Raw genomic sequence first — 22,503 nt, 5'->3', positions numbered from 1 at the left:
CTAACTTAAAGTAATACTATTTTTATTCTTTCTCTACCACATTCCAAAGAAATGTATGATGCTGTAGTAATATATATATCTAGAAGGGACTTCAAGGGTCATTCAGCCCAGCCCACTGCAAGGCAGGAAAATGCAGAACCACCCACCTTGGTTGTGCTGTCAGTCTTGCCCTATGAAAGGGCACTTTTAAGGCACTTTTAACTGCAGCTGCAAGTTGCGCCATGAAGCACACCTTGCCATCCCCTTGGCTGACTACGAGAGGAGGTGGTGCTGCTTACAGTCTCCCCAAGAGACCTTTTGTTTACTCTGCATAAATAGACTTGTGCCCAAAACATATGGGTGATAATAAATCCACAAAATCTGACAATAAGGAACGAAGCACAGAGAATTTATCAGTGGGCATGATTTCTTTCAGATGAACTGAAAGAGTGGGAGTATAAAAGAGGCACCCATAGTTTGGACTGCATCGTTAATTCCACAAACTTCTGTTTCTTCTTTCTGAAGCAGATTCCAAAGAATCCTATAAAGCTGGACCCCAAGGTCATCCAGCCCAGCCCACTGAAAGGTAAGAATATGTAGGAGAACCACCAACCTTGGTTGTGCTGTCAGTCTTGCCCTATGAAAGGGCACTTTTAAGGCACTTTTAACTGCAGCTGCAAGTTGCCCCATGAAGCACACCTTGCCATCCCCCCCCCCTTTTCCTGACTGGGAGCGGAGGAGGTGCTGCTTACAGTCTCCCCAGGAGCATTTCAACAGCCAGGAGGAGGCCTGACACCTTCGGGGTGCTTGTTCATAAGCTAAGAACATTTATGCCACAAGAAAAAAGAAACCACCATGAGCCTCCTCTAAGGGAATGCTCCTGATTGTATAAAGTGTTTTTTCTTTAAAACACCTCTCTTAACATTACAAACTGCTCCAAATTTCCAAAATGCATACATCCGTCCCAGTATTTGTCAATGTAAATGATTCAACTGACTTTTGGTTTTGGCCTCTGTTGCAGGGGCTCAGCCCACTTAGTCTCGTGCCATTGGGGCTCGCAGCCTAGGTGCATAGCGGGGGACAGGCTTAAATCTTTGCACACTTGATTTTTAAGGGCTGACACACACAAACACACCCCAAAACTGCATTAAGAGATTAGTAAATGAAAGGGTTTCACTATCTGGAGAGACGTGGGAAAATACAATCTCCCTGATAGTCGAGGTATAGAGACTGTTCTCTGGGAGGTTGCCAGGGTTATGGGTGTGAGGATAGGAAGAGACACTTCAACCAGCTGTTTCAGCAGAAATCGACCTGTGGAGAAGGCAGGCTGCACCTCTGGAAAGGACCAGGCCTTGTGTAAGTGTGGGGACTGTGCGGTCTTGCAGATTTAGAGAGATAGCTAGGTATTTCCCACCGTTCCCTTGGCTCCTTGCGGCTAAGAAGCTTTTCCGGTGAGTAGTAGTGGACTTAGGAAGATGTAGCATTCGACATTAAGGAATAAAGCAAGCCCATGCAGGAAACCCATCTTTTTCCACTGCTGCCTTGCCTCTTTTTCTTCTCTTTCCTTTCACTGCCACGCTGCTGGACGAATCAGGTGTTTGGTTAAAGGAGGTCTTTGGATCTCCTCTCAAAAGATCCCCTTTCCCCCTCTCGCCACTCTTCTCCCTCCCTTTGTCACGCAAAACTGCCCCCTTCCTTCTGCTACCACTTTTTGGGAGCAGGAATTCACCACAGCCTATACAGCCTGAGAAATAAGGGGGGGGGGGCGAATTATTCCAGAAGAACTGAAAGAGGGATCCGTGTAAAACTGACACAGGATCTGCCAAGCTCAAATTAATGTGCAAGGAAGAATAAGGGAGCTCACAGGAAGCGAGGCGACTTTCCTGTGTTAGGCTGCAACTAACTTTAAAGAACGCTATTTCTCTTTCTGAAGCTCTTTCCAAAGAATAATGATGGAATATAAACCTCTGGAAGGGACCCCAAGGGTCATCCAGTCCAACCCGCTGCATCGCAGGAGTCCCTCATGGGGAACAACCTTAGTTGTGCAGCAAATGTTTCCCTCTTAAATGGCACACCTCTCCTGCAGCTGCAAGGTCACCCATGAAGCCAACATGGCCATCCACTATTCTGGACTGGAAAGAGAGGATGTGCTGCTTACATCCTCCCTGGGAGCATTTCAGTGCATGGAAACGCCATTTACCTTCCCGCCGGAGCGGTACCTATTTTTCTTCTTGCACTTTAACGTGCTTTCAAACTCCTAGGTGGCAGGAGCAGGGACTGAGCAACAGGAGCTCACCCCATGGCGGGGATTCGAACCACTGACCTTCTGATTGGCAAGTCCTAGGCTCTGTGGTTTAACCCACAGCGCCACCCGTGTCCCTTCTTTCTGACCTTTGACCCCTAGTTAAAAACTACTTTCCGTGACCTTCTTTATTCCAACCCCAAATTGTCCAGGCTGTTGTGCACCTGTCTAGAAGTACCAAACATCTCATAAAGAGATTCTTCTGCACCTGCGGCCTCAGGTGTGCATTGCAGTCCCAAAACAAAACTGTCTTCCTGACCCTGGGGTTACGGGAATTAGGGCATTTAGGTTATATACTTCTGGGGAAGCATGTTGGGGAGTGGTTGGCCATCATACAACTAAGCAGGAGGTATGTTTTTCTGGTTCTTCTTTGTGTGGCACTTTGCACCTCTTAGGAATATACAGGCGTCCCTTATGGAGACCCCCCTGCAACCTTGGTGTTCACAGTACCAAAAGGTGGTAGCATTTAACTGTTAGGTGTCACAGTCTAAACTGAGGCAACTTTGCCATTGTAAAGGTAAAAGGACCCCTGACCATTAGGTCCAGTCGTGACTGACTCTGGGGTTGCGGCGCTCATCTCGCTTTACTGGCCGAGGGACAGCTTCCGGGGAACCAGAGCAGCGCATGGAACCGCTCTTAACCTTCCTGCCAGAGAATTTATCTTCTTGAAGTTTGACGTGCTATCAAACTGCTAGGTTGGAAAAAGCAAGGAGCCAGCAACGGGAGCTCACCCCATGGCGGGGATTTGAACCGCTGACCTTCTGTTCGGCAAGTCCTAGGCTCTGTGGTTTAACCCACAGTGCAACCTGGGTCCCACAACTTAGAGGAATGCTATTTCTGTTTCTTCTTTCTGAAGCACATTCCAAAGAATCATATGATGCTGCATATATATCTATATCTGGAAGGGACCCCAAGGGTCATCCAGTCTAACCTGCCGCATCGCAGGAACATGCAGGAGTCCCTTACGGGGGACAATCCTGCAACTTTGGTTGTGCAGCAAATGTTGCGCTCTTAAGTGACACACCTCTCCTGCAGCACCAAGTGCAGACATGAAGCCAACATGGCCATCACTATTCTTGACTGGAAACAGAGGAAGTGCTGCTTACATCCTCCCTGGGAACATTTCAACAGTCAGGGGGAGGCCCTGATCCTGACCCCTAAGCCTAACCCCAAGTCTCTCCCTAACCCTGACCCTAATAATGACCCAACCCCCAACCACTAGACTTACAACAGCAGGCTTACAACTTCTGACCTTTGTCAAAGGTAAAGGAACCCCTGACCATTAGGTCCAGTCGTGTCCGACTCTGGGATTGCAGTGCACATCTCACTTTAATGCCGGCATACAGCTTCCGGGTCATGGGGCCAGCATGACTAAGCCGCTTCTGGCGAACCAGAGCAGCGCACAGAAACGTCGTTGACCTTCCTACCGGAGTGGTACCCATTTATCTCCTTGCACTTTGACGTGCTTTCAAGTTGCTAGGTTGGCAGGAGCAGGGACCCTGCAAAGGGAGCTCACCCCAGCGCACAGATTCTGATCGGCAAGACCTAAGCTCTGTGGTTTAACCCACGGCACCACCTGCTTTCTGACCTTTGACCCCTAGTTAAAAACTACTTTCCTTGGCCTTCTTTACTCCAACCCCAAATTGTCCAGGTTCTTGCGCACCTGTCTAGAGGTACCATGTTCATTAGGGAAAACATCTCATAAAGAGATTTCTCTGCACCTGCAGCCTCAGGTGTGCATTGCAGGGCAGTCCCAAAACAAAACTGACTTCCTGACGCTGGGGTTAGGGGAATTAGGGAATTTAGGGTATAAAAACTATACTTTTTTGGAAGCCTGTTTATTCTGACTCATTTCTACACTTGTGTATGCACTGCACACTGGTGTTGCTGAAGAAAACCCTCACCCAGAAGATCCCTGGACAATTTGGCTCCTACCGTTCTCTGTATGGGTGCTGCTCCTCTTCCGGGCAGGCGCTGAAGGTGGGACCTTGTCCGCCATGATTAGGTAGGGAAGACAGATTGGGGGGAGTTGCCACAGCGTTCCCTCTATCTCCCCCTTCTGCCCTGAAGTGTGCGCAGGGAAGCCCACTCAGTTCTGGAATCCTCGTTCTCCCCCTCCCTTTCCTTTTCCATGCCTAAGTAGGCTTATGCACGAAACATATGGGTGATAATAGATCCACAAAATCAGACATTAAGGAACACAGCAAACCTGTGGGCCTGTTTTCTTTCAGATGAACTGAAAGACTAGGAGTATAAAACAGGCACCCATCGTTTGTATTGCAGTGCAAGACAGAATAAAGTAGCAGGCTGGGAAGGGGAAGCTGTTTGCCATCATACAACTAACCGGGAGGTATGTTTTCCTTTTTCTTCTTTGTGTGGCACCATGCAGCTCTTAGGAATATGCAGGCGTCCCTTATGGAGACCCCCCTGCAACCTTGGTGCTCACAGTACCAAAAGGTGGAAGCATTTAACTGTTAGGTGGCACAGCCTAAATTGAGGCAACTTTGCCATCAAACAACTAACTTAAAGGAATGTTACTTCTGCTTCTTCTTTCTGAAGCACATTCCAAAAGAATCCTATGATGCTGCATATGTATCTATATCTGGAGGGGACCTCAAGGGTCATCCAGCCCAGTCCACTGCAAGGCAGGAACATGCAGGAGAACCACCAACCTTGCTTCTGCTGTCAGTCTTGCCCTATGAAAGGGCACTTTTAAGGCACTTGAAACTGCAGCTGCAAGTTGCGCCATGAAGCACACCTTGCCATCCCCTTTTGCTGACTGGGAGCGGAGGAGGTGCTGCTTACAGTCTCCCCAGGAGCTTTTCAACAGTCAGGAGGAGGCCTGAAGCCTTCGGGGAGATTGTACATCTGCTGAGAACATTTATACCTCCAGAAAAAGGAAACCACCCTGAGCCTGCTCTAAGGGAATGCTCATAAGTGTATAAAGTGCTTTTCTTTAGAGCACCTCTCTTGACATTGCAAGCTGATGCAAGTGTCTAAAACTGGTGTCAAGTTTCCGTTTTGTAAATATTAACTATTCCGACATTATTAATCTGAATTACTCAAACGGCTTCAAGTGCTGGCCACTACAGCAGGGGCTGATCCCCATTTCTTCTGCTGATGTTCAATTCAGAGTATCTGCTCAAAAAATCAAACAGAAAGCAATGGAGGGCTGCCATGAAGGCTGGGGAGAGGGCAAACTGGGTCTTCTAGACCCAAACTGGGTTTAGGGGTGCTCCGTTAGACAAATCAGCCAGCTCACTGCCTCTCTAATTCACTGGGCTTCCTTGGAAATTAATTTTCTTTTTTAATTTATGCCTCTTCCAAAACATTTATCTTAAGATTTAACGTGCAAGTGTACCACTTTGGGATGCTAATTAATCTCCGCTTGGATTATGTGAATAAATCGATAGGTGAAAGAATCAGTGCCTTGAGTAATTACCTGGTTAAAGCAATGGTTCATCAGAAGAAATTAAGTTTCAAAAACACATTGCTTTGCCACCTTTCAATAGAACAGGAAAAAGAACAGGAAAAAGGAGACAAGCCTCACCAACATGGGTGAAGCCAGGAGGTGCTAGCCTACCACAATAAAATAAATAAAATTATTTTACTGTATTTTTACTGTACTGTACTGTGGTGGTTAGGGGGGATGAGGCCAAGCCCCACTTCGATAGGTGTAATATATCAGGAGTGGGGTTGTTTAAAAATGTTCCTATATGTTACATATTAATATGTCTTTCTATTTTTTTCCCTTTTACCTTCATGACTTTTCCTCCTCCTCCTCCTCTTCTCCCTTCATCATGCGAAGTTTCCTCCTCATTTCCAGAACAGGAATTCAGCAGAGCAGACCTAAGAAATATCAATAATGTCAATCACACTTTTAAGGCAATTTAAACTGTAGCTGAAAGTTGCGCCATGAAGCACACTTTGCTATCCCCTTTTCCTGACTGGGAGCTGAGGAGGTGCTGCTTACAGTCTCCCCAGGAGCATTTCAACAGTCAGGAGGAGGCCTAGAGCCTTCAGGATGGTTGTAAATCTCCTAAGAACATTTAATGCTATTTCTCTTTCCTCTTTCTGAAGCCCTTTCCAAAGAATAATGATGGTATATAAACCTCTGGAAGAGACCCCAAGGGTCATCCAGCACAACCCGCTGCAACACAGGAAAATGCAGGAGTGCCTTACGGGGAACAATCCCGCAACCTTGGTTCTGCAGCAAATGTTTCCCTCTTAAATGGCACACCTCTCCTGCAGCTGCAAGTTCAGCCAGGAAGCCAGCATGGCCATGCACTATTCTGGACTGGAAACAGAGGAAGTGCTGCTTACATCCTCCCTGGGAGCATTTCACCAGTCAGGGGGAGGCCCTGACCCTGACCCCCAAGCCTAACCCCAACCCTAACAATGACCCAAACCTTAACGCCTACACTTACAACAGCAGACTTACAACTTCTGACCTTTGTCAAAAGCAAAAGGACACCTGACGATTAGGTCCAGTCGTGTACCAACTCTGGGGTTGAGGTGCGCATCTCGCTTTGTTGGCAGGAGCCAGCGTACAACTTCCGGGTCATGTAAGAGGCTTCTGGCGAACCAGAGCAACGCACATAAACACTTTCAAAATGTTAGGTTGGCAGGAGCAGGGACCGAGCAACAGGAGCTCACCCTGGCGTGGGGATTTGAACCACCAACCATCTGATGGGCAAGTCCTAGGCTCTGTGGTTTAACCCACTGTGCCACCTGCGTCCCTTTTTTCTGACTTTTGACCCCTAGTTTAACAATTAGACTTTCCGTGGCCTTCATTACTCCAACCCCAAATTGTCCAGGTTGCTTTGCATCAGGCTAGAAGTACCATTTTCATTAGGGAAAACATCTCATAAAGAGATTTCTCTGCACCAGCAGCCTCAGGTGTGCATTGCAGGGCAGTCACAAAACAAAACTACTTCCAGACCCAAGGGTTAGGGGAATTAGGGTTAGGGGATAAAGACTTTCATTTTTTTTAGAAGCCTGTTTATTCTGCCATTGGTGTTGGTGAAGGAAACCGCAGGCCAATCATGGTGAAAACGCACTGCTTCAGGAGACAGAGGGACCGTCCCAACGCTCAACCCCTCAAACCCAGAGGATCCCAAGACAATTTGGCTCCTACCGTTCTCTGTATGGGTGCTGCTCCTCTTCCAGGCAGGCGCTGAAGGTGGGATGAAGGCCTTGTCTGTCATGATTAGGGAGGGAAGACAGATTAGGGGGGAGAAGGCAGAGCTTTCTCTCCGTCTCCCCCTTCTGCCCACTCGCTTCAGGAATCCTCGTTTTCCCCCTCCCTTTCCTTTTCCATGCCTAACTAGGCTTATGCCTGAAATATATTGGTGATAATAAATCCACAAAATCTGAAAGAACTGAACTGAAAGAGTAGGAGTATGAAAGAGGCACCCATCGTTTGTACTTCATCGTTTACTCCACAAACTTCTGTTTCTTCTTTTTGAAGCACATTCCAAAGAATCATATGTTGAATATATATCTGTATCTGGAAGGGACCTCAAGGGTCACCCAGCCCAGCCCACGGCAAGGCAGGAATATGCAGGAGAAAAAACACCAACCTTGGTTGTGCTATCAGTCTTGCCCTATGAAAGGGCACTTTTAAGGCACTTTAAACTGCAGCTGCAAGTTGCGCCATGAAGCACACCTTGCCATCCCTCCCCTTCTGCTGACTGGGAGCGGAGGAGGTGCTGCTTACAGACTCCCCAGGAGCATTTCAACAGTCAGGAGGAGGCCTGAAGCCTTCGGGGTGATTGTAAATTTCCTAAGAACATTTAATGCTATTTCTCTTTCTTCTTTCTGAAGCCCTTTCCAAAGAATAATGATGGAATATAAACCTCTGGAAGGGACCCCAAGGGTCATCCAGTCCAACCCGCTGCATCGCAGGAACATGCAGGAGTCCCTTAGGGGGAACAATCTTGAAACCTTGGTTGCACAGCAAATATTGCCCTCTTAAATGGCACTTTAGTTTGCTTAGGTATAGTTTAGGGATCCACACCTCTCCTACATCCTCCCTGGGAGCATTTCAACTGTCAGGGGGAGGCCCTAACCCCTAACCCCGACTCTAATAACGACCCAAACACCTCCACTTACAACAGCAGACTTACAACTTCTGACCTTTGTCAAAGGCAAAAGGACCCCTGTCCATTAGGTCCAGTCATGACCAACTCTGGGGCTGCAGTGCTCATCTCGCTTTATTGGTAGAGGGAGCTGGCGTACAGCTTCCAGGTCATGTTGCCAGCATGAGTAAGCCGCTTCTGGCGAACCAGAGCAGCGCACGGAAATTCCGTTTACCATCCCGCCGAAGCGCTACCCATTTATATACTTCCACTTTGGTGTGCTTTCAAGCTGCCAGGTTGGCAGGAGCAGGGACCGACCAACGGGAGCTCACCCCGTTGCGCAGATTCGAAACGCCGACTTTCTGATCGCAAAGTTCTAGGCTCTGTGGTTTAACCCACAGCGCCAACCGCGTCCCGTAACTTAAAAGAATGCCATTTCTATCAATTCTTTCTGAAGCACATTCCAAAGAATCATATGATACTGCATATATATCTATATCTGGAAAGGACCCCAAGGGTCATCCAGCCCAACCCACTGAAAGGTAAGAATATGCAGGAGAACCAACCAAACTTGGTTGTGCCGTCAGTCTTGCCCTATGAAAGGGCACTTTTAAGGCACTTTAAACTGCAGCTGCAAGTTGCGCCATGAAGCACACCTTGCCATCCCTCCCCTTTTGCTGACTGAGAGCGGAGGAGGTGCTGCTTACAGTCTCCCCAGGAGCTTTTCAACAGTCAGGAGGAGGCCTGAAGCCTTCGGGGAGGATTGTACATCTGCTAAGAACATTTATACCTCCAGAAAAGGAAACAACCATGAACCTGCTCTAAGGGAACGCTCATAAGTGTATAAAGTGTTTTTCTTTAGAACACCTCTTTTAGCATTACAAACTGCTGCAAATTTCCAAATCGCATACGTACGTGCCAGTATTTATCAATGTAAATGATTCAATTGGTTTTTGGTTTTGGCCCCTGTTGCAGGGGCTCAGCCCACTTAGTCTTATGCCATTGGGGCTCCCTTCCTAGGAGCACAGCGGGGAACAGTCTTAAATCTTTGCACCATTGATTTTTAAGGGCTGACACACACAACACACCCCAAAACTGTATTAAGAGATTACTAAATGCTAGGGTTTCATTTTTTTGAGCGACCGTGAGAAAATACAATCTCCCTGGCCATTGAGGAATAGAGACTGTTCTCTGGGAGGGTGTGACGAGAGGAAAAGAGAAACTTCAACCAGCTGTTTGAGCTGAAATCGACCTGTGGAGAAGGCAGGCTGCACCTCTGGAAAGGACCAGGCCTTGTGGAAGTGTGGGGACTGTGCGGTCTTACCGATTTAGAGAGATAGCTAGGTATTTCCCACCGTTCCCTTTACTCCTTGCTGCTAAGAAGCTTTTCCAGTGGACGCAAGTGGACTTAGGCAGATGTAGTATTCGACATAAAGGAATAAAGCAGAGCCCATGCAGGCAACCCATCTTTTTCCACTGCTGCCTTGCCTCTTTTTCTTCTCTTTCCTTTCGATGCCAAGCTGCTGGGCAAATCAGGTGTTTGGTTAAAGGTGGTGTTTGGGACTTGTCTCAAAAGATCCCCTTTCCACCTCTCACCCCACAAGGAAGCAACAAGAGAGCCCTTCTTCTCCCTCCCTCTGTATGGTGAAACTTCCCCCTTCCTCCTCCCCCTTTTTGGGATTCAGCACAGCCCATAGAAACCTGGGAAATAACAGGGGGGCGGATTTTTTCCAGAAGATCTGAAAGAGGAGTTTGTGTAAAAAGAGGCACAGGATCTGCCAAGAACCAATTAATGAGCAGGGAAGAATAAGGGAGAAAACAGGAAGAGAGACGACTTTCCTGGGTTAGGCTGCAACTAACTTTAAGGAATGCTATTTCTTTTTCTTCTTTCTGAAGCCCTTTCCAAAGAATAATGATGGAATATAAACCTCTGGAAGGGACCTCAGGGGTCATCCAGTCTAACCCACTGCATCGCAGGAACATGTAGGACTCCCTTACGGGGAACAATCCCGCAACCTTGGTTGTGCAGCAAATGTTGCGCTCTTAATTGGCACTTTGAAGGCTGCTTAATTATAGCTCAGGGATCCCCACCTCTCCTGCAGTTGCAAATTCAGCCATGAAGCCAACATGGCCATCCAATATTCTGGACTGTAAACAGAGGAGGTGCTGCTTACATCCTCCCTGGGAGCATTTCAACTGTCAGGGGGAGGCCCTTACCCCTAACCCCAGCCCTAATAATGACCCAAAACCCAACTGCTAGACTTACAACAGCAGACTTACAACTTCTGACCTTTGTCAAAGATAAAGAGACGCCTGACCATTAGGTCCAGTCGCGGCCAACTATGGGGTTGTGGTGCTCATCTCTCGTTATTGGTAGAGGGAGCTGGCGTACAGCTTCCAGGTCATGTGGCCAGAATGACTAAGCCGCTTCTGGCGAACCAGAGCAGCGCACAGAAACGCCATTGACCTCCCCGTCGGAGTGGTACCTATTAATCTACTTGCACTTTGACGTGCTCTTGTACTGCTAGGTTGGCAGGAGCAAGGACCCTGCAAAGGGAGCTCACCCCGTCGCACGTATTCAAACCACTGACCTTCTGATCGGCAAGTCCTAGACTCTGCCATCCCCTTTTGCTGACTGGGAGCAGAGGAGGTGCTGCTTACAGTCTCCCCAGGAGCTTTTCAACAGTGAGGAGGAGGCCTGAAGCCTTCGGGGTGATTGTACATCTGCTGTGAACATTTATACCTCCAGAAAAGGAAACAACCATGAGCCTGCTCTAAGGGAACGCTCATAAGTGTATAAAGTGTTTTTTCTTTAAAACACCTCTTGTAACATTACAAACTGCAGCAAATTTCCAAAATGCATACATCTGTCCCAGTATTTGTCAATGTATATGATTCAACTGGCTTTTGGTTTTGGCCCCTGTTGCAGGGGCTCAGCCCACTTAGTCTCGTGCCATTCGGCCTCCCAGCCTATATGCATAGCAGATGGGTCTTAAACCTTTGCACTGTTGATTTTTAAGGGCTGACACACACAAACACCCCCACCCAAACTGCATTAAGAGATTACTAAATGCGAAGGTTTCCATTTTTTGAAACCGTGGGAAAGTGCAATCTCCCTGACCATCGAAGAATAGAGACTGTTCTCTGGGAGGTTGCCAGGGCTACGGGTGTGAGGAGAGGAAAAGAGACTTTTCAACCAGCTGTTTGACCTGAAATCCACCTTTGAAGAAGGCAGGATGCACCTCTGGAAAAGACCAGGCCTTGTGGAAGTGTAAGGACTGCACGGTCTTACCAATTTAGAGATATAGCTAGGTATTTCCCACCGTTCCCTTGGCTCCCTGCTGCTAAGAAGCTTTTCCGGTGGATGGAGGTGGACCTAGGCAGATGTACCAGCCTTTTGCAACTCCATGGAGATGTCTGGGAGCTGCCTTACCTCTTTTGCTTCTCTTTCCTTTGGCTGCCACACTGCTGGGTTAATCAGGTGTTTGGTTAAAGAAGCTGTTTGGATCTTGTGCCCAAAGATCCCCTTTACCCCTCTCGCCCCACAAGACAGCATCAGGAGGACCCTGGCACTGGCACCTTGTCTCAGAAGATTCCCTCTTCTCCCTCCCTCCGTCAGGTGAAGCTTCCCCTTCTCCTTCCCCTTGTTGGGAGCAGGAATTCAGCACGCCCCATACAGCCTGATAAATAAAGGGGGGGGCGCGAATTATTCCAGAAGAACTGAAAGACGGATCCGTGTAAAAACAGACACAGGATCTGCCAAGCTCAAATTAATGTGCAAGGAAGAATAAGGGAGCTCACAGGAAGCGAGGCGACTTTCCTGTGTTAGGCTGCAACTAACTTTAAGGAACGCTATTTCTGTTTCTTCTTTCAGAAGCCCTTCCCAAAGAATAATGATGGTATATAAACCTCTGGAAGGGACCCCAAGGGTCATCCAGTCCAACCCGCTGCATCGCAGGAACATGCAGGAGTCACTTACGGGGAACAATCCCGCAACCTTGGTGGTGCAGCAAATGTTGCGCTCTTAAATGGCACACCTCTCCTGCAGCTGCAAGGTCAGCCATGAAGCCAACATGGCCATCCACTATTCTTGACTGGAAACAGAGGACGTGCTGCTTACATCCTCCCTGGGAGCATTTCAACAGTCAGGGGGAGGCCCGGATCCTGACCCCTAATCCTAACACCGACCCTAACAATGACCCCAACCCCAACCGCTAGACTTACAACAGCAGACTTACAACTTCTGACCATTGTCAAAGGTAAAGGGACCCGTGACCATTAGGTCCAGTCGTGGCGCACATCTCAATTTATTGGCCGGCGCACAGCTTCCGGGTCATGGGGCCAGCATGACTAAGCCACTTCTGGCGAACCAGAGCAGTGCATGGAAACGCCATTTACCTTCCCGCCGGAGCGGTACCTATTTTTCTTCTTGCACTTTAACGTGCTTTCAAACTCCTAGGTGGCAGGAGCAGGGACTGAGCAACGGGAGCTCACCCCATGGCGGGGATTCGAACCGCTGACCTTCTGATTGGCAAGTCCTAGGCTCTGTGGTTTAACCCACAGCGCCACCCGTGTCCCTTCTTTCTGACCTTTGACCCCTAGTTAAAAACTACTTTCCGTGACCACCTTTACTACAACCCCAAATTGTCCAGGCTGTTGTGCACCTGTCTAGAAGTACCAAACATCTCATAAAGAGATTCTTCTGCACCTGCGGCCTCAGGTGTGCATTGCAGTCCCAAAACAAAACTGTCTTCCTGACCTGGGGTTACGGGAATTAGGGCATTTAGGGTATAAAGACTATACTTCTGTGGAAGCCTGTTGGGAAGTGGTTGGCCATCATACAATTAAGCAGGAGGCATGTTTTTCTAGTTCATCTTTGTATGGCACTTTGCAGCTCTTAGAAATATGCAGGCGTCCCTTATGGAGACCCCCCTGCAACCTTGGTGTTCACAGTACCAAAAGGTGGTAGCATTTAACTGTTAGGTGTCACAGTCTAAACTGAGGCAACTTTGCCATCGTAAAGGTAAAAGGACCCCTGACCATTAGGTCCAATCGTGACCGACTCTGGGGTTGCGGCGCTCATCTCGCTTTACTGGCCTTGAGAACCGCCATTAACCTTCCTGCCAGAGCATTTGTCTACTTGCACTTTGATGTGCTCTCAAACTGCTAGGTTGGCAGGAGCAGGGAGCCAGCAACGGGAGCTCACCCCATGGCGGGGATTTGAACCGCTGACCTTCTGTTCGGCAAGTCCTAAGCTCTGTGGTTTAACCCACAGTGCAACCTGGGTCCCACAACTTAGAGGAATGCTATTTCTGTTTCTTCTTTCTGAAGCACATTCCAAAGAATCATATGATGCTGCATATATATCTATATCTGGAAGGGACCCCAAGGGTCATCCAGTCTAACCTGCCGCATCGAAGGAACATGCAGGAGTCCCTTAGGGGGAACAATCCCACAACCTTGGTTGTGCAGCAAATGTTGTTCTCTTAAGTGGCACACCTCTACTGCAGCTGCAAGGTCAGCCAGGAAGCCAACATGGCCATCCACTATTCTTGACTGGAAACAGAGGACGTGCTGCTTACGTCCTCCATGGGAGCATTTCAAAGGTCAGGGGGAGGCCCGGATCCTGACCCCTAAGCCTAACACCGACCCTATCAATGACCTAAACCCCAACCCCTTGACTTACAACAGCAGACTTACAACTTCTGACCTTTCACCCCTAGTTAAAAACTAGACTTTCCGTGGCCTACTTTACTCCAACCCCAAATTGTCCAGGTTGTTGCACACCTGTCTAGAGGTACCAAACATCTCATAAAGAGATTTCTCTGCACCTGCGGCCTCAGGTGTGCATTGCAGGGCAGTCCCAAAACAAAACTGACTTCCTGACGCTGGGGTTAGGGGAATAAGGGAATTTAGGGTATAAGAACTATACTTTTTTGGAAGCCTGTTTATTCTGACTCATTTCTACACTTGTGTATGCACTGCACACTGGTGTTGGTGAAGAAAACCCTCACCCAGAAGATCCCTGGACAATTTGGCTCCTACCGTTCTCTGTATGGGTGCTGCTCCTCTTCCGGGCAGGCGCTGAAGGTGGGACCTTGTCCGCCATGATTAGGTAGGGAAGACAGATTGGGGGGAGTTGCCACAGCGTTCCCTCTATCTCCCCCTTCTGCCCTGAAGTGTGCGCAGGGAAGCCCACTCAGTTCTGGAATCCTCGTTCTCCCCCTCCCTTTCCTTTTCCATGCCTAAGTAGGCTTATGCACGAAACATATGGGTGATAATAGATCCACAAAATCAGACATTAAGGAACACAGCAAACCTGTGGGCCTGTTTTCTTTCAGATGAACTGAAAGACTAGGAGTATAAAACAGGCACCCATCGTTTGTATTGCAGTGCAAGACAGAATAAAGTAGCAGGCTGGGAAGGGGAAGCTGTTTGCCATCATACAACTAACCGGGAGGTATATTTTACTGCTTATTCTGTGTGCCACTTTCTAGCTCTTAGGAATATGCAGGCGTCCCTTATTTAGATCCCCCTGCAACCTTGGTGCTCACAGTACCAAAAGGGGGAAGCATTTAACTGTTAGGTGTCACAGCCTAAACTGAGGCAACTTTCTCATCATACAACTAACTTAAAGGAATGCTATTTCAGATTCTTCTTTCTGAAGCACATTCCAAAGAATCCTATGATGCTGCATATATATCTATATCTGGAAGGAACCCCAAAGGTCATCCAGCACAGCCCACTGCAAGGCAGGAATAAGCAGGAGAAAAAACACCAACCTTGGTTGTGCTGTCAGTGTTACCTTATAAAATGGCACTTTTAAGGCACTTTAAACTGCAGCTGCAAGTTGCGCCATGAAGCACACCTTGCCATCCCCTTTTGCTGACTGGGAGCGGAGGAGGTGCTGCTTACAGTCTCCCCAGGAGCTTTTCAACAGTCAGGAGGAGGCCTGAAGCCTTCGGGGTGATTGTACATCTGCGAAGGACATTTATACCTCCAGAAAAGGAAACAACCATGAGCCTGCTCTAAGGAACGCTCATGAGTGTATAAAGTGTTTTTCTTTAGAACACCTCTCTTAACATTACAAACTGCTGCAAGTGTCCAAAATGCATACATCCGTCCCAGTATTTCTCGATGTAAATGATTCAACTGGCTTTTGGTTTGGGCCCCCGTTGCAGGGGCTCAGCCCACTTAGGCCCGTGCCATTGGGGCTCCCAGCCTGGGTGCATAGCGGGAGACAGTCTTAAATCTTTGCTTCGCCCCTGCTGTGGAGAACATTGCAGAGTTGATTTTTAAGGGCTGACACACACAATCTCCCCCAAACTGTATTCTGAAGCACTTTCCAAAGAATCATATGCTGGTGGGTGAGTGAGTATATATCGGGAAGGGACCCCAAAGGTCATCCAGCCCAACCTGCTACAAGGCAGGAATCCACCCTTCTGCAGCTGTAAGCTCGGTTCCGCCAGGAAGCCCCCCTTGCCATCCCCTTTTGTCCTGCCTGAAGTTCTGATTACAGATATGCTAACCTCCAGGCAAGGGAAAAACCATGAGCCTACTCTTAAGACTCATACATGCAGAAAGTGCTTTTCTTTAGAGCACCTCTCTTAACATTGGATTCTGATGCAAGTGTCCCAAACTGGTGGGAAGTTGCTGGTTTGGAAATATTAAATATTCCTACTTTATTGATCTGAATTACTCAAACGGCTTTTAGTGCTGCCCACTAAAGCAGGGGCTGGTCCCCATTTATTCTTATGCTGTTCAATTCAGAGTATCTGCTCAAAAAATCAAACATTAAACAATGGAGGGTTGCCCTGAAAGCTGGGGTCTTCTATACCCAAACTGGGTTTTGGATGCTCCATTAGACAAACCAGCCAGCTCTGCCTCTCTAATTCACTGGACCAGCTTGCAAATTAATTATCTTTTTAAATTTATGCCTCTTCCAAAACATTTACCTTAAGATTTAACGTGCAAGTGAACCACTTTTGGATCTCTGGTTGGATTATGTGGATAAATCGATAGATGAAAAATCGGTGCCTTGAGTAATTACCTGGTTAAAGCAATGGTTCATCTGAATAAATTAAGTTTCCAACCCATTGCTTTGTCACCTTTTGATAGCCTAACAAGAACAAGAAAAAGGAGACAAACCTCACCAACATGGGTGAAGCCAGGAGGTGCTAGCCTACCCCAATCAAATAAATAAAATTATTTTACTATATTTTTACTGTACTGTACTGTGGTGGTTACGGGGGATGAGGCCAAGCCCCACTTGGGTGGATGTAATATATCAGGAGTGGGTTTTTTTTAAAATGTTCTTATATGTTATATGTTAATAGATATTTCTATTTTTTCCCTTTTACCTTCATGACTTTTCCTCCACCTCCTCTTCTCCCTTCATCACGCGAAGTTTCCTCCTCCTCCTCCTTTCCAGAACAGGAATTCAGCAGAGCAGACCTAAGAAATATCAATAATGCCAATTATTTTCACAAGAAGGGAAAGAGGGGTCTTCGTCAAAGCAAACATGTATGTCTAGCCCAGATTCCAAGGGAAGAAAGATTCAAGTGGGAAAGGAGCCGCACTTACATAGGAGCCATCATACGGACTAACTGGAAGAAATGTGTTTTTCTTCTTTATTTTTTCTTGTTTCTGCTTTCTGAAGCCCTTCCCCAAGAATCACATAATGGTGCATCTCGCTGGAAGGGACCCCAAGGGTTATCCAGCCCAACCCGCCGCAAGGCAGGAATCTACGAAGGAACCACAAGGGTTCATTTCACGATAATAATAATATTAATAATAAGTGGCGGAATTGGGATCTGGAGGAATTAGCTGGTAACAAAAGCACCGCTTCAAGCCGTTTCCAAGACATTCAAGGTGGCCTGAGGGGGAAAGCAATGGAGATCTGCACTTTATTTCATATAAAGAATAAATTTTTATTATTCTCACAGCCAATTACTCTGGAGTTGCTTCTCCCCCCAATTCAAATAAAAATACTATAGTGTTAATGCTTAGGGGGGGAGAGGGCATGTCCCCCTTGGGTGGGTGTAATTAATAATAATAATAATAATGATAATAATAATAATTTAATGATAATAATGAATTACTCTTTCCCAGCCACCAACAGAATATTTTTTTTAAAATGATAAACCGTAATATACTACAAACATCTTTCACCCTTTTATAATAACAATAACAATAAAACTAATGATAATAATAATGTATTACTCTTTCCCAGCCACCAACAGAAAATTAATAAAAGATAAAACATCATAGATTACAAACTACCCTCACCTTTTTATATTAATAATAATAATTTTAAAAGTAATGATTATAATAATTTATTACTATTTCCCAGCCACCGGCAGAAAATTTAAAAAGCGATAAAACGTAATATACTACAAACTTCCCTCACCTTTTTACAATAAAAACCATTATAATAATGTTAACAATTTAAAAATGAAGGCTAATCCTCATTTATTCCCCTTCCCCAACAGATTATTTAAAAAATCGACAAAACGTAATATATTACAAACTTTACTCAGGTTTTTTAATAATAATAGTAAGAAGAAGAATATAAAAATCCATCATGATAATAATCCTTTATTCTTATTTCCCGCCCGCTCCTCCCAAGGCGACCAAACTCACGCGCGTCCTTCGAGAAAATGGCGAGGGAAACGCTGAGGAGAAGAAGCGCCACGCGGCCGGCACGCCCATACTGCGACTTGGGATTGGCCCACAGGCCGACCTATCGCCGCCGAGTTTACTGCTGCTGCTGAGCCTGCTGGGCGCGTGCGCGGAGCGAGGGGCTTCCTAGGGCGGCCATGTTGGACGAGGGCAAGGGGACTGGAAAGAGGGGGGGGGAAGAAAGGGCAGAAGAGGCGCCACCGCCGCCATGTTGGTGAAGGGCCGTCGTCGGCGATAGGTGGGCCTTTGGGCCAATCCCATGCCGGGCTGTTGGCGGGGCCAGCCCTTTCCCGCTCTTTCTCCTCCCAGCTGTTTCCCAGCTACTTCTCCTCAGCTGTTTCCCACGCCCGGGACGCCGAGGCAGCACTTTTGGCGCGTTTTTATTGCAATAAAGAATTATGCGCAGTACTTAAAAAATTATTTTTATTTTTATTATTTTTATTATTAGAAAAGGCTTCTGGAAATTTGCAAGTACGTTTTCTCGCGTTTTTAATATTCTGTTGGGAGTGGCTGGAGAAGGGGAATAAATGAGGATTAACCTTCCTTTTTAAATTCTTATCATTATTATGATGGTTATTCTTATAAAACTTATAAAGGTTTGTAGTATATTATGTTTTATCGTGTTTAGAAATACTCTGTTGCTGGCTGGGAAAGAGTAATAAATTATTATTACCATTAAATGTTAAATTATTATTATTAATCACACCCACCCAAGTGGGACGTGGCCTCTTCCCCCCTAAGCATTAACAGTATAGTATTTTTATTTATTAGAATTGGGGCGGGGAAGCTCCCCTTGGCTACCGCAACTCCAGAGGAACTAAATAATCATTTATTATTTATATAAAATAAAGTGCAAATCTCCATTGCTTTCCCCCTCAGACCACCCTTAATGTATTGGAAACTGTACCTGAACAATGTATTGTGCAGATGAAGCACTGCTTGAAGCCGTTGTTTTGTAACCAGCTAATTCCTCAAGATCCCAATTCCTCCACTTTTTATTAAATGCAGTTTCTTTGTGGTTCTTTTGTAGATTCCTGCCTTGTGGCGGGTTGGACTGGATGTCCCTTGGGGTCCCTTCCAGCTAGATGCATAATAATAATAATAGTAATAAATTATATGATTCTTGGGAAAGGGCTTCAGAAAGAAGAAACGGGGTAAAGCACATTTCTTCCCGCTAGTCGTCTGCTGGCTCCTTTCCCGCTTGATTCTTTCTTCCACTGCAATCTGGGCTGGGAATATTCTATGTCTGCTTGGACGGGGACCCCTCTTGCCCTTCTTGGGAAAATAATCGACATTACTGATATTTCTTAGGTCTGAATTCCTGCTCTGAAAAGGAGGAGGAGGAAGAAACTTCGCCGGACGAAGAGAGAAGAGGAGGTGGAGGAAAAGTCAGCTGCAGACATGAAGGTAAAAGGGGGAAAAATAGAAATATACACATAACACTAAAGAACATTTTTAAACCCCCCCAGTCCTGATATATCACACCGACCCACCTTAACCAGCACAGTAAAAATACAGTAAAAATACAGGAAAGTGTTTTTATTTCTTTGATTGGCACCTTCTGGCTTCCCCCACGTTGGTGAGGTTTGTCACCTTTTCCTTTTCTTGTTAGGCCATCTAAAGGGGACAAAGCAATGGGTTGGAAACTGAATTTCTTCAGATGAACCATTGCTTTAACCAGGTACCATATTTTTCTGAGACGGCCAGGCTAATCTCGATAGCCTTAAGAGCTGGAAACTTGCATGGGCTGTTTATTTAAAGAGGAAAACATGCGCACACGGGAAAGAAATCCCCCAGGTTCCTGGACACAACCCACGCTTGATATTCACTCAGGTTCCATGGGTGGCATTGTATTTTCCTACTGTTTATTTTCCTATCTATGTCTATTCCAGTACTGGCCACACGAGGGCACTGTTTATTTTCCTATCCATGTCTATTCCAGTACTGGCCTCACGAGGGCACTGTTTATTTTCCTATCCATGTCTATTCCAGTAATGGCCACAGGAGGACACTTTATTTTCCTATATATGTCTATTCCAGTAATGGCCACACGACGTCGCTGTTTATTTTCCTATTGAGGTCTATTCCAGTCCTGGCCACAGGAGGGCACTGTTTATTTTCCTATTGAGGTCTATTCCAGTCCTGGCCACAGGAGGGCACTGTTTATTTTCCTGTTGAGGTCTATTCCAGTCCTGGCCACAGGAGGACACTGTTTATTTTCCTATATATGTATATTCCAGTAATGGCCACACGACGTCACTGTTTATTTTCCTATTGAGGTCTATTCCAGTCCTGGCCACAGGAGGGCACTGTTTATTTTCCTATCTATGTCTATTCCAGTCCTGGCCACAGGAGGGCACTGTTTATTTTCCTATCTATGTCTATTCCAGTCCTGGCCACAGGAGGGCACTGTTTATTTTCCTATTGAGGTCTATTCCAGTCCTGGCCACAGGAGGGCACTGTTTATTTTCCTATTGAGGTCTATTCCAGTCCTGGCCACAGGAGGGCACTGTTTATTTTCCTATTGAGGTCTATTCCAGTAATGGCCAAACGACGTCGCTGTTTATTTTCCTATTGAGGTCTATTCCAGTAATGGCCACAGACGTCGCTGTTTATTTTCCTATTGAGGTCTATTCCAGTCCTGGCCACAGGAGGGCACTGTTTATTTTCCTATCTATGTCTATTCCAGTCCTGGCCACAGGAGGGCACTGTTTATTTTCCTATTGAGGTCTATTCCAGTCCTGGCCACAGGAGGGCACTGTTTATTTTCCTATTGAGGTCTATTCCAGTAATGGCCACAGGAGGGCACTGTTTATTTTCCTATTGAGGTCTATTCCAGTAATGGCCACACGGGGGCACTGTTTATTTTCCTATTGAGGTCTATTCCAGTCCTGGCCACAGGAGGGCACTGTTTATTTTCCTATCTATGTCTATTCCAGTAATGGCCACAGGAGGGCACTGTTTATTTTCCTATTGAGGTCTATTCCAGTAATGGCCACACGACGTCGCTGTTTAGATTAGATAAATTTATTGTCATTGTCCGTATATACACAGTATACACAACAACGAAAATCAAACACCCAAGACCGGATTCACATACACATTTGCACGTATCTCCAACACTCTCATCCTATTCAGACATAATCTATTAAAACATACATAATCCAGAATATAACACAACCTATTAGAAGCATAGCATAACCTAAAACCTATCTCATTCCTTACTACTCACTGCTTGCTATTTCTTACAACTGGCCCTGAGATCATTGTTTAGTGCAATCAGAGCTCTTGGATAGAAACTATTCAGAAGGCGTGTGGTTCGTGTTTTCATTGTCCTATATCTTCTGCCCGAAGGCAACAGTTCAAAAAGGTTGTGAGCAGGATGGGTGGGATCTCTCAGGATATTGTGTGCCTTCTTCAAGCTGCGAGACGTGAAGATCTCATCCAGGGTTGGTAGTTGGAGCCCAATAACATACCACGATAATATACTATAGGTTAAGACACTCTCAATGGTACTATGATAATAGGACAGAAGTAGGTGCTGAGATAGATTCAATCCTCTGAGCATTCTCAGGAAATACAACCTCCCCTGTACCTTCCTCACAACCATATTAATATTTGCAGTCCATGAGAGGTCCTCAGAGATGTAAGTGCCCAGGTATTTAAAACTACCAACCCTCTCCACCTCCTCGCCATTTATGTGCAATGGTAAAAATACACTTTTCTTTCGCCTAAAATCAATTATGAGTTCTTTGGTTTTTTTGGTGTTAAGCATAAGATTATTTTCTTTACACCATTGAATTAACCCCTGTACTTCTTTCCTATAAGCAGCCTCATCATTCTCACTAATGAGCCCCACCACTGTTGTATCATCCGCAAATTTGATGATTTTGTTAGACTTATACAGTGGGGTGCAGTCAAATGTGTACAGGGAATAGAGGAAGGGGCTTAACACACACCCCTGAGGGGCTCCTGTGCTTAATACTAGAGTAGAAGAGTGGTAAGGCCCCATTCTCACTGTCTGCGGCCTATCGGTCAGGAAATTCCTTACCCACAAGCAGATCTTCTGATGTATACCCAAATTGGTCATTTTAAGGAATAACCTGTCTGGTAGAATTGTATTAAAGGCAGAACTGTAGTCCACAAACAACAGCCTTGCGTAGGTTCCCTGTCGTTCTAGATGACTCAGTACAGTATGGACAGCGATGGAAATAGCATCATCAGTAGATCTATTCCTTCTGTATGCAAACTGGAACGGATCTAGAGTGGATGGAAGACCAGCCTTAATATAATCTAGCACCAATCTCTCAAAGCATTTCATAACGACGGATGTTAGGGCTATTGGTCTGTAGTCATTGAGAGATACCACCACTGACTGTTTAGGGACTGGCACTATAATCGATGTCTTCAGGCAGGTAGGGACAGAACCCTGCAACAGGGATAGATTAAAAATGTCCGTAA

At 46.3% G+C, this 22,503-nt stretch overlaps 1 protein-coding gene and 1 long non-coding RNA gene across 3 annotated transcripts in view; one reads left to right on the top strand and one right to left on the bottom strand.

The window, feature by feature from the left end:
* Positions 1 to 4,021: 4,021 nt before the first annotated feature.
* The window catches only part of LOC307207324 (uncharacterized protein), a gene marked incomplete at its 5' end in the record, with an annotated part of 58,916 nt that continues 40,434 nt past the window's right edge, over positions 4,022 to 22,503 (bottom strand). Inside the window, 3 exons of one of the 2 annotated variants that reach the window (XR_013834649.1) lie at positions 4,022 to 4,128; positions 7,293 to 7,481; positions 9,614 to 9,881. Of the gene's footprint in view, positions 4,129 to 7,292; positions 7,482 to 7,581; positions 9,408 to 9,613; positions 9,882 to 11,359; positions 11,827 to 22,503 lie in introns of those variants that run through there. The other variant, XR_013834646.1, reaches the window with a different exon arrangement.
* The window catches only part of LOC307207327, a 41,821-nt gene continuing 31,150 nt past the window's right edge, over positions 11,833 to 22,503 (top strand). Inside the window, exons 1-2 of the long non-coding RNA XR_013834651.1 lie at positions 11,833 to 12,962; positions 14,085 to 14,136. This is a non-coding gene — a long non-coding RNA (uncharacterized lncRNA). The remainder of the gene's footprint in view (positions 12,963 to 14,084; positions 14,137 to 22,503) is intronic.

This window comes from Podarcis cretensis (assembly GCF_951804945.1).
Source record: "Podarcis cretensis genome assembly, chromosome: 18".
NCBI classification, from domain to species: Eukaryota; Metazoa; Chordata; class Lepidosauria; order Squamata; family Lacertidae; genus Podarcis; species Podarcis cretensis.
Note: the sequence above shows the minus strand (reverse complement) of the source record. Positions and strands in the feature narration are given on the sequence as shown.